We start from the raw sequence: 16,976 nt of genomic DNA, 5'->3' as shown, positions 1-16,976 counted from the left end.
TGGTACAAAAATAATTAAGTTTTAATTCCAATGTTTGGAGATATTACAATTTAATGCAGAACTGTGGGACAGTGCTTAATACTGCTGCATTGTCTATATGGGGCTTGTGTATTTTTCCCTGTGCCCAAGCAGATATTCATTCTGCATTAAGTTAATCAAAGATTCAAATTTCTAGTTCTACCAGGACAGAATTACATTAAGCTGGTGTGAGAATGCTGTTGTATTACATTTTGTAACCCTACATTTTTTTTTAAATAAACAAATACTGTATATACATTGTTATGGACACCAAGCATGGGCACCAAAGCTGGACTGGCATCTTCGCCAGGATGGTTCAAGGTTCCTTACACAACTGAGAGGCCAATTTAAGGGAAGGATGGAAGGAAAACACAACCCAGAGTCTTTTGCCTCTCCCAGTCAAGCAGATGGCACCAGCTCTGGTCTGGGTCTCCCATATACACTCCAGCAGGGTTTCATGGGAACTGGAGATCCACTGGGCAGCCCTGCTGGGTTTTGTGGGAGCCATCAGAGGGAGCTGTGGGGATGAAGAGGTTTCCTCCTTTTAGGAAAGTTCTTCCTGATCTGGAAGTGCTCATTGGACACAATGTGGAGGCACCGGAAGTACTCCCAAGCCTGGTATAAAAGAAGCCACCCCTCCTCACTCAGGGAATCAAATTCAGGGAAAAAGGACAAAACTACCCTGGAAAAAATAAAGGGAGTAGAGGAAAGACAAAGAGGGAGAAGAATATTGTTTGTGTTTTGTGCTTGCCCGATTTCTGACAGAGTGTCTGTGAGAGCTATTTATGAAAAATAAAATCTTTATTTGAACACAGGATCTGTGTTTGTGCTGGAGTGTTTAGAGGTTAGGGGCTCAGTAGTGCCTACTGCTGTTTAGAGCTACTGTGCATTATATCAATAACAAGCAAAATACCAGCGCTTCGCAGAGGAGAAGTAGTGTGTTAAAGAAGTTATGGAAAAGAAAAGGAAAAATTTTAAGAATAATGTATTGTTAATGTAATTGTTTTGTCATTGATATGAGTGTTGCCGTCATATCTATATCTATATATATTTATATCTATCTATATCTCTATCTATTTATCTATCTATCTTGGTTGTAATATGACCAAGCTGTGCGCTGAGCTTACTCTTGAGCATGCAACGTACAGTTGGCCATGTGAACAGTAATCTTGTTTCAAATCATACAGCTTGGATTGCTGCTGTCATAATCGGTTTGAGTGTCATGGTTTGTTTCAATTACGACAGTATTTGTAGGACTTGTGTTGAAGAGACATTCGGCATCTGTCAAGCGTTGTAAGTATTTAACCGGTTTCATTGATAACTTCACATCCAGCTTTTGAGAGTTTAAATATTCATGAACACCAAAGTGTCCACTACTGAAATTGTCACCTGTGAATCTAAGATGTTTAAGAGGAATTGGCGGTTGTCCAAAGGTGTAAAATATTTGGCCATTTTGGTACACTTGAAAGTGACAACCGAACAATTCAGCGGCAGCCATCAACTCACATGCAGATCCATAGGTGAAGAGCTTAAGCATTTCACTCTTATAGTGCTCCTGTGTAGTATAATTACCTCCTGTACCGTCATCAGCCAACACCTTGAACCTGTTCTAATCATTCAATACAGAAGAAACAATGTTCCTCCGGATATCAAGAGTGAGCCTGATATGGTTGTGCAATATGTAACAAAGAGAATGGAAAAGGCAGATGCCATCTCTGGGCATGGAAACCACTCGGTAAGTGACAGTTCTTTGATCGATGGTGATCACCGTGATAGACATGTTAATGGGGGTACGGTTGGAATGATAAAGGAAATGGGTACCTGAACAATGTAAAGTAAGTCTAAAATACCTACACAATAACTATAATCGTAATAAATGAACAACAAAACAGCGGAGAAGCCATGGATTAAATAAAAAGGCTGTAGTTATCAGCAGGGAGACGTGAATCCCATGGCGAAGCAAGGAAGGGAATGTAGAGACTGGAGCGATGGACGGCCTTATATAGGCAGGCAGCCAACAATGTGGGAGGCGTTGGGATGGGGGACCCAATGCCGACTCACACGGTGACCGAGCTGCAGGCTATGGACATATATATGTACGTAAGTAGGATTCAGTTAGCGTTGGGAACCCGCGTACCAAATTTCTTGAAGCTGGGCCCATAAATAACAAAGACCGTTGAAAGGTTCAATATGGCGGCCGACAGTAGCATCATACCACCGAAATAAGTACGTACATTGGTCTTGGTTAGCGCAGGGAAGCCGCCTACCAAATTTCGTGAAGATGGGGCCATAAATAAGAAAGTTCAACATGGCGGACGTTGTCAACCATTATGACCGTTACACGTAGAATTTCGAAATGAAACCTGCTTAACTTTTGTAAGTAACCTGTAAGGAATGAGCCTGCCAAATTTCAGCCTTCTACCTACACGGGAAGTTGGAGAATTAGTGATGTTGGAAACTTCAATATGGCGGCCGACAGTGGCGTGATACCACCGAAATAAGTACGTACATCGGTTTTGGTTAGTGCAGGGAAGCCACCTACCAAATTTCGTGAAGATGGGGTCAGCCTTCTAACTACACGGGAAGTTGGAGAATTAGTGATGCTGGAAAGTTCAATATGGCGGCCGACAGTGGCGTAATACCATTGAAATAAGTACGTACATCGGTTTTGGTTAGCGCGGGGAAGCCGCCTACCAAATTTCGTGAAGATGGGGCCATAAATAAGAAAGTTCAACATGGTGGACGTTATCGACCGTTATGACCGTTACATGTAGAATTTCGAAATGAAACCTGTTTAACTTTTGTTAAGTAAGCTGTAAGGAATAAGCCTGCCAAATTTCAGCTTTCTACCTACATGGGAAGTTGGAGAATTAGTGATGAGTCAGTGAGTGAGTGAGTGAGTCAGTCAGTGAGGGCTTTGCCTTTTATTTATATATACAGTAATCCCTCGCTATATCGCGCTTCGACTTTCGCGGCTTCACTCTATCGCGGATTTTATATGAAAGCATAACTAAATATATAACGCTGGATTTTTCGCTGCTTCGGGGTTCTGGACAATGTGTCTTTTTACTTCCTGTACATGCTTCCTCAGTTGGTTTGCCCAGTTGATTTCATACAAGGGACGCTATTGGCGGATGGCTGAGAAGCTAACCAAGCATAGCACGCAGTTAAGTTCTCCTGACTGAGAAGCTAACCAATCAGAGCACGCAGTTGAGTTCCTGCGTGCTGAATGCAGTGTTAACCAGGAAGTCTCGTCTCGCTCATTCAGCATCAACGTGTTTCGCTGTGTAAAGAGTTGTGCTCTTTTGTGTTTATCTTTGTGCATAGACAAGCCCTTCATTATGGCTCCAAAACGATCTGCTACTGCTTCAGGGGCCGTGGCCAAGCGCAAGAAGATGTTAACGATTGCCGAAAAGGTAAATGTTTTGGATTTGTTGAAGGCTACGATTCTTTTTATTTAAAAAGTAGGAAAAGAATATAAGATCTAAGGCCGCAGTGTCCTTTTAACCACGGTGCAAAACGAGTTGTTAGTGGATGTAATAAGGCAGTAGTCTGGATGGACTCTGCTTTAGGGATTTGGATTGAAGACTGCCAGAAGAAGAACAACGGCAGTGTTACACAATCGCCTGAAGTGGCTCCTTTACAAGAGCTGTAACGCTCTCCTTTGTTGTAAAATTAAACTCATTGTTATCGGACAAGTCATCGTGTCATTGTTGGTGAGTAACCATAATTAATTTTCTACTTACAGTACTTAGTACATGTACGTATGTTTAGTGTCACTGTAGACACATTTACTGTATACTATTTTTCTTGCATTGTATGTATTTATTGCTGGTGGCCTGTCTATCGTAATGGCTGTAACATATGTGATATCGGAGACACTCAATATCTTTAAAATAATATTTAGGTTTTACTGTATATAAACAGTGTGTTTATATACATAATTTCAATAAATCTTACCTAATATCTAAGAGAATACAAAGGGATTATGCTGTATAACTCTGCGGGGAATATTTATAAACAGTGTGGGAGAGTTTATAAGGGATTAAAATCTTAGTGATTAGCAATAATGGATACAATGAGGCTATTAGAAATAAACTGGATACATTAGGATTAAAAGTCAAGACGGAGGAAAAAAGCTTAGAGGTAATTGTTGACTGTAATCTGAATTTTAAATCGCATATTAATCAGATCACTAGGACAGCATTTTTTCACTTAAGAAACATAAGTAAAGTTAGACCTCTTATATCACTGAAAGATGCTGAGAAATTAGTTCACGCGTTTGTTTTCAGTGAACTAGATTACTGTAACGCACTCCTCTCAGAACTACCCAAAAAAGACACAAATCATTTGCAACTAGTGCAGAATGCAGCTGCTAGAATCCTAACTAGGAAAAGAAAATCTGAACACATTACTCCAGTTTTGATGTCACTACACTGGTTACCTGTGTCATTCAGGATTGACTTTAAAATTCTGCTTATGGTTTATAAAGCCTTAAATAATCTCGCCCCATCTTATATATCGAAATGTCTGACACCTTATATTCCAAATCGTAACCTCAGATCCTCAAATGAAGGACAAAGCTTAAAAGAAGTGGTGAGGCGGCCTTCTGCTGCTATGCACCTAAAATCTGGAATAGCCTGCCAATAGGAATTCGCCAGGCTAATACAGTAGAGCAGTTTAAAACACTGCTGAAAATATATTACTTTAACATGGCCTTTCTATAACTTCAATTTAATTTAATTTAACTTAATCCTGATACTCCGTATGTTCAATTTCCTTATAATAACTACTCATGGTGGCTCTAAAATCCGTACTGACCCCTACTCTCTTTTCTGTTTCTTTTCCCATTTCTTTGTGGTGGTGGCCTGCGCCACCTCCACCTACTCAAAGCTTCATGATGCTCCAACAACGATGGATGGATTTAAAGGCAGAAGTCTATGTGACCATCATCATCATCAAGCCCTTCCGTGAGAACCCTAAATCCAAAGAGGACTGTTTCATTTATGTTAGGTAGAATGCCCAGAGGGGACTGGGCGGTCTCATGGTCTGGAATCCCTACAGATTTTATTTTTTCTCCAGCCGTCTGGAGTTTTTTGTTTTTCTGTCCCCTGGCCATTGAACCTTACTCGTATTCGATGTTAATTAATGTTGATTTATTTTGTTTTCTTATTGTGTCTTTTATTTTTCTATTCTTTATTATGTAAAGCACTTTGAGCTACTGTTTGTATGAAAATGTATGAAAATTTGCTATATAAATAAATGTTGTTGTTGTAAAATATATAAAAATAACCATAAAAATATATGGTTTCTACTTCGCGGATTTTCACTTATCGCGGGGGGGTCTGGAACGCAACCCCCACGATCGAAGGGTTTTGACTTTATATAGTTAAATTTAGTCATCATTGCATAACTTTTTCTCTACCATAGAAATTTAAAGACTAAATTCAACTTCCATTCCTACTAAAGATATTTCTGGCGACTAAATAGAACCTACTTATATCCAAATTCGAGCTATTGAGCTGTCGCCTGCCTGCCTGCCTGCCTGCCTGCCTGAATTTGTCACCCTCGCTTCGCTCTTACTTTTTTACCGTTCATTTAATCACGGCTAGTGGCGGAAAAATTATAAAATGGAAGGAGTATTACACTGAGTATGGCTTTACCAAAACAATTATTGATGGCGAATCGATTATTCATAAAGCTTCAATTGGTGATCTGTTTTTCTGTGTTAACCTCATATTTTTTCATACTTCTTCTCAAACCAAGGGGGTGCGAGGGTAAAATGAATCGGGAAGCGCTGATCAATGTAATCGGTGTACCAGGAAATCATGCATTGATAGAAGTTCCCCTTTGTTTGGAATGCAAAGTGTGATTAAATGCATTATTTTTTAACGCGTTATGGAGCACATGCATCGAAGCTTCTCAGCTGTGCTTGTGCTAAGAAAAGGAAACATTTTAAAAATAACGTAACACGATTGTCAATGTAACCTTTTGTAAGTAGTGCCTGGAGGATTCAGTGTGGAGAAACTCTAGAGACAGCGTGTGTATTAACTTGTGGATTTTTCTGTGAGTATTTGGTGGCAGCGTCACAAAGTTGGTTCCTCAAGATGGCGTTAGCTACAGAGCTCAGCTCAAAGCGAAATGAGGTGAATGGGAGGGGAGATGATGCCGTGACTCCCCCACCCGCCTTAACTGTCAATCCCCCACAAACACAGTCTCTCGGAATTTGCATAAGCACAGCCCTTACCCTGCAATTTTAACTTAGTTACAAAGTGATCAAAACTCTCGTTCATATCCTGCGTCCTCTCATTAAACTTGTATCCCGCATTACACGTGGTCATGACAAACGCCAGCGGCAGCCTGTCTATGAACTTAATTTAAACATTAGGTTTACACCGTGCTTTGTTTCTGAAGTAGCAGCACTCATGAATATGGTAGTATTCATGTAACAATTATGTCACATGCTCTGTCAGGTGCAACCCACAGTCTTTTTAGACATTAAAATCTCTCCTTCAGGTGGCCATAGGTCATTTCAATTTGTGCCCTTGTCCTAGACAGAGCTGCATTATATCGAGTTTGTGGCACAGAGTTGGGGTTAGGAAACGGGGTCATTAGAAAATGCCTACAGGCATATCCCCTGTCCCCAAGCAGGTTTCCATCATTTTGACCTGCGGAATATGTAAAAATTGTGAATACAATACACACATCACCATGATTTATAATTAGATTATTACCTTATTCAAATGTCCGATACAGGTGTGACTCCTTAAAATTTTTGAGTCAAGAACAGACCCTGGCCATTTAGCCTCCAAATTTGATACAAGGTAGGATGTATCACAGACCATTTAAGAATTTACAGCATGTAGGTCAAACAATTTTACTGTATGTCAACATGCCTATTGGCTATTTTCAGCTCTTACAAAAAGTTACACTACCTGCACGTTAATACTGTGGAAGCCTTTTCTGTTTATGTAATCTGGCTCATTTGGACGTGATGGGGCCTTTATTCGGATCTGCGTACAATCCAGTGCCCCTATCACATTTGGAAATCCTGGTTAATGAGAATGTTAGGCCGATTGTGAGATTCTTTATGGAACTGTGGGCGTTTTTGCCTGTGTATTACCTACCTGCAATGGCATTAAACGTCTCTTATATTGTCTGCACACACAGGTGCCCAGGAAACACTGTGAAAACTCGAAGGAAATATTTCAGAGCCAAACAGATTTTAAGAATTGCCTGGCAAACTGTACTTTTAGATAGATTTTCTGCATCGCCTACAGTATATAAAAAAAGTGGTGCTTGCAAAACACCTTTAAAGCAATGCACACTGTGCGGTTGTGAGAGCCTGACTTCGCCTAGTTTGACTTCAGATATAAGGTGCTAATAAATCTTTGAGGTACAATATTCCCCCTCGGCTAAAGCAGTATCTTTCAAAAAGAATTTCCTGCGGGAGCAATATAGGATCTTGCCGATCTTGCAAAACCCTCTCTATATGAAACTCTCTTCTTATAATTTGCACACCGATATCAATTGGTCACTCATCATGGAGAAGCCATGACTGAATGAATTCCATGCATAGACACTGAGTAAGTGTGTGAGCTAATCCTTGTCTACATAGAACAAACCTGCTTCAAGCAGGTTTGAGGATTTAAATATGCTGCTATGACAACACATCCAGTAAGAGTTTAGAAAAACCAACATCCAGAATCATACCAAATCGTCAACAATTACATCTGGCTAAACAATACGAAAAACACCCCGCATGTCTCCATGGTACGGGTTAAATTATGATTAATTTATTTTGAGGCAAACTAGCTTTGGCAGTCCTCAGGTTTTCATGTTTTATACTATTTGTTGTATTAACAATCATTTCATACATGTGCCAGGGAATAGTAGTGTGCCAGGTAAGAGGGTTGGCAGATGCTCTTGAACTACCAGCCAATGAATGTCTGTGGCATCATGGCTGCATAGGTACGAGACTGATTAGCATCAAGGCATGTTCACGAATGCACATTTACAAGATAATTGTGATTTATAAAGGGTAAGTTGTGTAGAAATGTGCATATGCCAGGTTTTATAAATATGATTTTTTTTTTGATGTACTCATTTTACTTTTGTTTTTGCCATGTGCATATTTTTGCCATTTGCACTCAAATCCACACAAAGTTTTACACATGAGGCTCTAGGTCTGCAGGTATCCCTTCCTATTTGATACTGGGTCTTTTAATACTTGGTTCACAAAATAAATAAATAATAAAATAAATAAATACCCACTAGAATATATCAGCTGAGGCCAAACAGATGCCAATATGCACTGGTGCAAACATCGGGGGCGTACCAAGAGTGACAGAAGCAGACAAAATTTAAACTAAAGGTCTTCCATAACTCTAACAGCAACATCTACTAAACAAACTCTTTACTGTGCTGAGCTAAAGAAGCACTGTCTTATATCGGGGGCAATCAGTTACGTTTTTTTATGCTTCACCAGTATCAGCAGTATTGTGCCACCACGAGACAACTGAACAATATAATGGCAGATTCAAACATGGCTGGTAGATTTACGCCTCTCTCATTATACATGAATGTTTTCTGTCTTACATTTAAACTCTGATGAACAGATTGTGAACAGCATAATGTATATTGACAGAAAAAGAAATGTGCACAGTATTTGCCGGTCAATATTACAAGTTGGATATTAAGCTGCAAGGCAACACACATTTCTCCACTACTAAATACATGCAGAGCAAATGAAAAGTCTGTAGTGGATGGCCATAAATCTCAAACAAACCAGATTAATTTCACATGTCCAATAATTAACTCTGCTCAGTATTTATGCTCCACTGCTAGTATTCATGAAAAAATTCTACATGTCCATTGTTCATAGCATTACAGCCAGTCCACAGAGCAGAAGGAATTAAAATGTTTACAAATGAGAGGAAACCATTCAATCTATTCTGATCGAGTGTTTAGTTGATTGGTCTCAATATTTCATCCAGTCATTCTGTTAAAGATTGCATCTGATAGGATATACTTTTTTTTTTCTATTTTTTAATCAGTTTCTGTAATAAAAAAAAATAAAAAAACTACTATTTCTGTCTTAAAATGCAAATTTTCATCAGAGCAGAGTTATTGGGCATGTGAAATTAATCTGGTATGTTTGAGATTTATGGCCATCCACTACAGACTATTTTCATTTGCTCTGCATGTATTTAGTAGTGGAGAAATGTGTCTTTATAACAGATCTAGGTTTTAAAAATCCACAAATGTTAACAAACTAGTAAGCTTATTCTGTTTAGCCAGCCCAAAAAAACTTTGCAAGTATGGAGTTACTATAGTACAAGTATTATTTTTTAGCAGTTTGAACAATGGTTGGTCACTGCTCAGGCAAACCTATGACTTACAGTTTACAACGCAGCGACTAGGTATCTGTGAAGTTTCCTGTACTCAACGCTAAAGAGACCTTAGCCCCCAAAATTCAAGAGAGCAGAATTTACACTTTAGTCAAAGCATAGGCCCAGATATATTTGACTGCGTCCCCAAAGGCAATGAATGTTTGCTGCATAATTAAGAGAGTACAAGAATGATAACAAATATTTGAAGTTTCAAGCTTCTTTTGACCCGACAAAAGCCAGAATGTTAGGTATAGGGAACAGAATAACTTTTTTCAACCTGAAAATGCCATATTTTATACTACTTGGCACTTTGATTGATTAAAGAATTAACTGCACTCCAAAAAATTCATATATTTTCAGTATATTTTGAACTTCTAAAACCTTAATGTCTTAACACATTTCCTGACTCACTGTAAGAGGCTAAGCACAGTGGGATTATGGCTCCTCAACAGACAGTAAAATGCTTCTGATAAGGCAATTACCAGAAAAGCAGGTGATGTTCAGAGGACACTAGAAAGTTTAACACATATTAAAAATTACGTTTGGGGGAAGGGCACAGATGTTTCTAAACATCCAAGCTCTCACAATGGTAATCATGCAAAATTATTTTCACTTGCTCCTTCTGGTTATAGTCACTAGGAGAACTCTTCTGTCCAGACTTCTATAGACCACTTAGTCTAACTACATAAAATGAAAGGGATGATCTCTATTGTGAAGAAACTCTGTCAAGTTTGAGGTGTAGAATGAACTAAAGTGTACCAGCTTCTCCCTTTACTGTTCTTGGATTTGATGTAATTCCTGAAACTGTAAGTATATGAAAAGGTGTCCAGTTTTTCTGGACCACAGAAGCCAGCAACACCTGACATAATGCATCTGGAAGAGTATGTATAGATGTTTTCTAGTGCAAGTTTCATAAAACTGTGGCGAAGTTTAAAAAATGTCAAATTAAAACAAGTCAAAATATGAAGTAGTGTTGCACAGTATACCATGTTCCAAAGTACCAATTTTTAAAACTGTACTTATACTAGCATTATACAAAATTTGGTAATCTTACGACATGAAAATGTTGCCTTAAGTTGTCTTTATTGAAATGTTAAGAGCTGTGTCGGAAAAAAAGACCCCCAGAGCACCAAACAGATTTGTCTACATATGCAATCCTGCATCTGTATAGTTAGCAGAAAACCAAAGAACGCTAGCTGAGCTTTGTTACTTAAGTCATCAATTCAGTTACAAAAACAGACATGGAAATGTTCTAGTTCTAGTCATCCCCAACATGTTGGTAAACAGAGCAGTCAAAGTGAAATATGGCAATACTTTTCTTATAAGGCAAATAAAAATGTTGAAACTGAAGATATTGCAGCTCTTGTCTGGAAACGGTCTTACAAAGCTCAGCTTGTCAAAGGAGGGAACATACTGAATCTTTCCAAGCATTTATCCCTTGCTCATACTGATGTCTTTCAAGGCTTAGAACTCAACAGGTATAAAATGGTATTTACAGTATGTAAAATATGGCCGGCCATTCATCCCGGCCAATACCAGCCGGCCGCCAGGTGGAGCCCTCCTTGCAGCATGGAGGTGCCCCGAATGCCAGCAGGGAATTATGGATGTTATGGACGGAGGAACAGTGTTTATTTACCCTACGCCCCAGAAGTACATCTAAGTCACATGGACAAGGGGAATGACGTGCTTCCGGGGTGAAGAAAAGGACTTTTGATCTGACCTGGAGGTGATAAGAGATCACTGAGACTGGGGATTGGAACACTTCCGGGTCAGGGAGGATAAAAGGATTGTGGGAGCTCCCAGATGGCAAGCTGAGCTGGGTGGAAGGGTGGCAACACGTCTGGGAGTGGATGATTGTATTATTGAGTATTTGTATTGTAAATTAATGAGTATTGTGGAGAGGAGGGTGCTTGGTGCACTGTGCAGAATAAATATAGTCTACTTTTAGACTTTTATGTGGTGTCTGGCATCTTGGACAAGGGTTCAAGGGAGCGACAGCGCCCCCTATCTGTCACAAGTAATAATAAGAAAAGTTATGATTGATGTATTTTGATGGATTAAAAAGTACAGCATTTTCACGCAGAACAAACTCATAAAGACAGACAAACACAAAGACAAACTAGTTCAGTTCCAATCATTGTAATTCTGTAAAGTGTGATACAAATGCTGAACTAAAGAGCATTAATCCCAAAAGTAGTCTATGCATTGCACACTACTTTAATTAGTGCGTATTTCACTAATAACATCTATTAGTCCCCAAGGACATTCAGAAGTGATTCTAAACATATTGTAATGACTGGGCTAGCAATTCCGAAGTCCATGTAGCTGCACAGTATCCATGCAGAGCGCTTTCTGAACACGAGGAGGGTTATGCAAATGATGCATCACAGTGAGATCTAGGAAGAGACATACCGACCAGCACAGCCACAGCACCATACGTCACCACAGGCCTATGCCAGCAGTTTCAAGGCAGAAGTGACATCACCACATATCTAGACCAGCAGTTTGGTAATAAATGTTTATTGGTCATCACAAATCAAACTGATTGACACGCTAATCACAACAAACTCAAACTTTAAGAAAACTAACCCCTAACCTTAACTACTTATCCTAAATGCTAACCATATTAACCCCTAACCTTCACTTCTGTCCTATTACTGCTGGTCTAGAACTTCTGGCATGGACCTACGGTGACGTATGGTGCTAAGGCTCTGCAGTTAGATATTACTGTCTAGGACGGCAAAGAGGGGCAGTGGCTGGTGGAAAAAATGTGGAAGGAGCGCAAGAGTCCCTGGTCGGTCGACAGAAGGTGCTCAACCTGATGCCAGAGGAGTCAGAAAGCTACTGATGAAGAGAATGAGAATTTGGTGCAATGCAAATTCGGAAGGAGTGGTATGCTTCAGTGCCATGACAATGAAGTGGTAAACAAACTGTCCAGGAAATTAGTGAGTTTGAGCAGTCACTGTTGTGGTGGCAAAAGTTAATACAAAGTTTTCTGTTATTTGCTTCAGTATCATTTAGTGGTGCAACGGATCAAAAAATTCACAGTTCGGATTGGATCACGGTTTTAAGTCACGGATCGGATCATTTTTCGGGTGAGCAAAAATAAAAAAAAAAAAAAGCTGACAAATTTAACTCTCCATTTATTTAAGTATTTTTGCCCATTAAAAAACACTCAACTCAAGACTCATTCCACTCAATTATATAAATACAAATTAAGGTGCAATATAGGGCATGATAACTATTACCTTTAATGTGGACACAATAAAAAACAACTTTAAATGCAATTTAAGGCATCATTGCTTCTTACTTTGAACATGGAGAGAGAAATAAAAACCAGCTTATGTCCACATCATCAAAAAAGAAGAAAGAAAGCAAAGCAGACCTGAGCTTATAATTTTAATTTTTTTTTTTCCAAAAACATACAGATGTCTACATTTTCTAGGGAAAGTGTAGATCTCTTTGCTGTAACTAAGTCCCTGCTGTTGAGAACACCCTCTCGCTAGGCACTGAAGTGCCAGGCACAGCAAGATGGTGTCTTGCCATTGTGGCAAGGTGAGGGTATTTCCATTCGTTGCTTTTCCACCAAGTCAGTGGATCACCATCGACTCTCATAGGATACCACCTCCTCTTTGATGGTGTCAGCAAAAGCCTTGCTGACCATGTCCTTCTGTGCAAAGGTCTCGCCAAAAAGCTCCGCCATTGCCGACTTCTTTTGAGGAGATGTGTCTGCTCCTGTTGGTGCTGCATATTGACGCTGCAGTGAAAGTTACATTATTGATTAAAACTTTTTTTAAATGATGCTGGAGGTTTGTCGAGCTCCTCTGCTTAAACTGCTACCGCTGTGCCTGACCATGCGTATGAAGCGGCAAACTAGACAAAAGTTGAGCGAAAATGCGTGAGAGAGACAGAGTTAGTGTGCGAGAGAGATTGAGAGAGCACAATACAGTGGAACTTTTTTTTTCTTGGATCTTCGGATCATGTGCATACCAAACCGTGGACAGGAATCAGTTCAGATCACGGATCAACAGTGATCCATTGCACCACTAGTATCATTTTGATAGTGATAGCAAAGTCAACATTTTAGTATTGCTCCACCATGCACACTCTTTACATGCGAAGATATCCAAAATAATACTAACTAGCCAACCCGCGGCGTACCATATGCCGCATAATCAGGCCGGTTTTTTAATAATTTTTAAACACAGGGAGAAAATTTAACATTTGCAAAATCGGTAATGTAATAAATCAGCAAGAAAAGCAACATTGTAACAATGCACGGAACGAACCAACACACAATCGTCCGTGCAGCATAGCGAGGTGGGAGGGGGGTGTGTACAAAGTGCAGGAGCATCTAAGAAGACGCATGTTTGTCGCGGATGCGAATTGCTGTATGTAGCGTGTACAACACTTTGCTATGCTGCACGCGGTCGTGCGTCGTAACCGAAAACTTGTTTTTTAAAGACTGCTCACTTCATTGTGTTTTAACCTCAGTTGTAAAGGAATGTTTTAATGATCCCATGGGATACCCCTCGCAAACCGTTTTACACGCTGCATATGGCAATTCACCTCCGCGAGAAACATGCCTCTATTAACAGTCAACGTATGGGAGGGGGGTGTGTACAAAGGGTAGGGACAAAAACAGTGGGAGCGTATGAGTCGCACTTAGTGGCAATTCCATGGTTTGCAGCCCGAATGGGGTTCAACGGCTTACCCACGCCTAGACACACGCTCAATCTCATGCATAATTATTTATTGAATGGTAAACACTTCTGGAAAGACACGGTTGTCTAAAACAGGTTAGTGTGAGAATACAACAGTAAGTGAATGAAAAGATGTAACTCTGGAGAGAGCAAAATACAACACAATAGTGAACCCGCAGCATAACAAACGGCGCATAATTATTTATTGATGGTTGAACACTTCTGGAGAGACACAGGGACACCCCTCGCAAACTGTTCTACAAGCTGCATACAGCGATCCACATCTGCGACAAACTGTTTTACACACTGCATACAGCGAATCACATCCGCGACATGATTTTTCCTAGATGGTCCTGGAGGTTCATTAATTTTCTTTTAGAGCCTGTAAAGTTAAAATATAGAGCTCTGTCAGGAAAATACTGTATGCAATACTTTAAGTCAGGTTTCACTTGACAATTGAAGAGCATGCGCAGAACCTGCCTTGATTTGTATTCCAGTTGTTACAATAAATCTTGACATTTTATTAGCCTTTTCAATTGCTTTTGCATATTGCCAGGAGGATGAGAACACAGTGTCAATGTAAATATATAAATCCTTTCCACGATTTGTTCCCTGTAGCACAGGATCTCTCTTCATGTATTTATAATTAATTGTCTTGTTGGTGCTATGTATTACTTTGCACTAGTTATCTAAATGTAATTGCATTGTTCCAGGGTTTGCTCAAGTGGAGGTTATGAATATACAACACTGAAAAGTGAAGAAAAAAAATTTATGTCAGCTCCTAGGTGTAAATCCCAGATCATCAGTATACCACATGAGAATATGGAAAGAAAACATCATATTAAAACTAGCTCTCATATATGTTTTGAATCTGATGGTCCTGCATATCCCAAATAACACCCTCAAACTCAATACAATTTAGGGTCACAAAAGTAGCAGCACTGGGCTTAACAGAAGAAATATCCTTAATAAGGGCACCAATTGATTTCTGGGTCTACTCGTAAACGCATTTTTACCCACATTTACATTATTACTGGGAAAAATGGAATCCCCAGTTAACCTAATCAACATTTGTTGAGGAACATGAGCCTGGAGAGATACACATACAAAGGGAGAATGTGCAAACTCTACACTGACCTCAACCAGCCACGAGAGTCAAAGGCAGAATTTTTAGTCCTTCAAGTGCCAGCACTACCTACTGCGCCACTATGCCAACCTCTATCAACCTCAACTCTAGAGCAGCAAAATTGAAAGACAGAGACAAACAGTGAAAGAGCCATGAACACCACCCTCTTCAATTATATCAAAGTCAGTTTCAATCAACAAGGCAAACACTTCTTCTCAGAAAATGTTTGGGGCTGTCAGATGCAGCTGTGGCACATTGGTATATTACTTTAGGTCGGCATAAAGTTTAACTAACACGACGACAACATCATACGACTTTTTTTTCGGTTACTCCTGGGGCGGGTGCAGTTAACTGAAAGAAATGAAACAAGACTAGCAAATGTCAAAGTGCTTCATTCTTAAGTTAAATAAATCAAGACAAATACTTCACGAACAGATTCAATCCTAAATATGATCGGGATATCCCAGATGTTTGCCTGTTTAACTCTTAAACCCGTTTGACATCATTTTTGATATACAGCATTCCATATCGCCAGATTTAACAGTAATAGAAAGGCACTGACTTAATCAGTTTTTCCAAAAGGACTGACCACTCATCAGTCTAGTGATTCAAGTGATTTCTAAAACTCTTCGGTCACTTTTTAAAACCTAATTAAAGTTGATACCATCCTAACACTGCAACATAAAGAACACTTTCTAATTATAAAAAAAGAAAACGCTTACCTGCTGTGCACCACATAAGACAGTTTAACCGATAAGGTTTACGGCAAACCACTACTTCGAAAGAAAGTGCTGAACATTGCCGATCGCTTACTTCCGCATCGAACAGCCCATATAGCCGCACCAAGAAACAGACTGGGGAGGGAGAGAGAGGGAGAGACAGAGACAAAGAGAGAGAGTAGGTGGGAGGGAACAGTATTTCTAAACGACGACCGACCGATCGATCTGCTTTCCGAAATTCTCCGAAGTGGCTTCCGACTTTCATTTTTGATTAATCTGTGCTGTTGCTACTTCTCTAAAGGAGAGTTCAGAGCTTTGTAGCGGAGGACGATTCCGAATATGTGCTCTTTTCATTTTTTAATTCGCCTTATACCTTGATAAAAGCTTAGTTTAATATTAGCAACCACTGATTATAGAAAATTACGCGCGTGTCCCATACGTAAATAACGTAGATGTTTAAAGTTTAAGCTTTTATTTATCTGGGGTGTTGTATTTGGGAGACCCCTATTAATACAGCCAAAGGTGAAAGGACGACTCTTTTAAAAACATCCATCCATCCATTTTCTAACCCGCTGAATCCGAATACAGGGTCACGGGGGTCTGCTGGAGCCAATCCCAGCCAACACAGGGCACAAGGCAGGAACCAATCCTGGGCAGGGTGCCAACCCACCGCAGATATATATATATATATATATATATATATATATATATATATATATATATATAGGTATATTTATATAGTAATAGATGGCATGTAGGGACTGACCCTGGAGCTGCAAAAGATGTCTGTATCGAAGTAAGTATGCTGGCACCCCGGCTGGGGTGTAACAAGGAATATCACCTGGCTGGGAGGCCAATGTGATGAAAGAAAAGGGGGAGACAACCTGTCAAGGTTACATGCTCCCCCAACATTTTAGGTGGCAGCATTACCAGTTTCGACACCTACAAGGCATACTGGGAACTGTAGTCCCATGGACCAGCCTTGTTGGGTTCTGTAGGTGCTGCCAGGGGGTGCAAC

At 39.8% G+C, this 16,976-nt stretch overlaps 1 protein-coding gene across 2 annotated transcripts in view; it reads right to left on the bottom strand.

Annotated features, from left to right (window-relative positions):
• The window catches only part of slc29a3 (solute carrier family 29 member 3), an 85,725-nt gene extending 69,645 nt beyond the window's left edge, over window positions 1–16,080 (bottom strand). For both annotated transcript variants that reach the window (XM_039768734.1, XM_039768725.1), the window contains exon 1: window positions 15,962–16,080. The gene's annotated coding sequence lies outside the window, so the exon portion shown is untranslated. The remainder of the gene's footprint in view (window positions 1–15,961) is intronic.
• Between the last annotated feature and the right edge of the window lie 896 nt (window positions 16,081–16,976).

Source organism: Polypterus senegalus, chromosome 1 (assembly GCF_016835505.1).
Source record: "Polypterus senegalus isolate Bchr_013 chromosome 1, ASM1683550v1, whole genome shotgun sequence".
In the NCBI taxonomy this organism is placed as follows: Eukaryota; Metazoa; Chordata; class Cladistia; order Polypteriformes; family Polypteridae; genus Polypterus; species Polypterus senegalus.
Note: the sequence above shows the minus strand (reverse complement) of the source record. Positions and strands in the feature narration are given on the sequence as shown.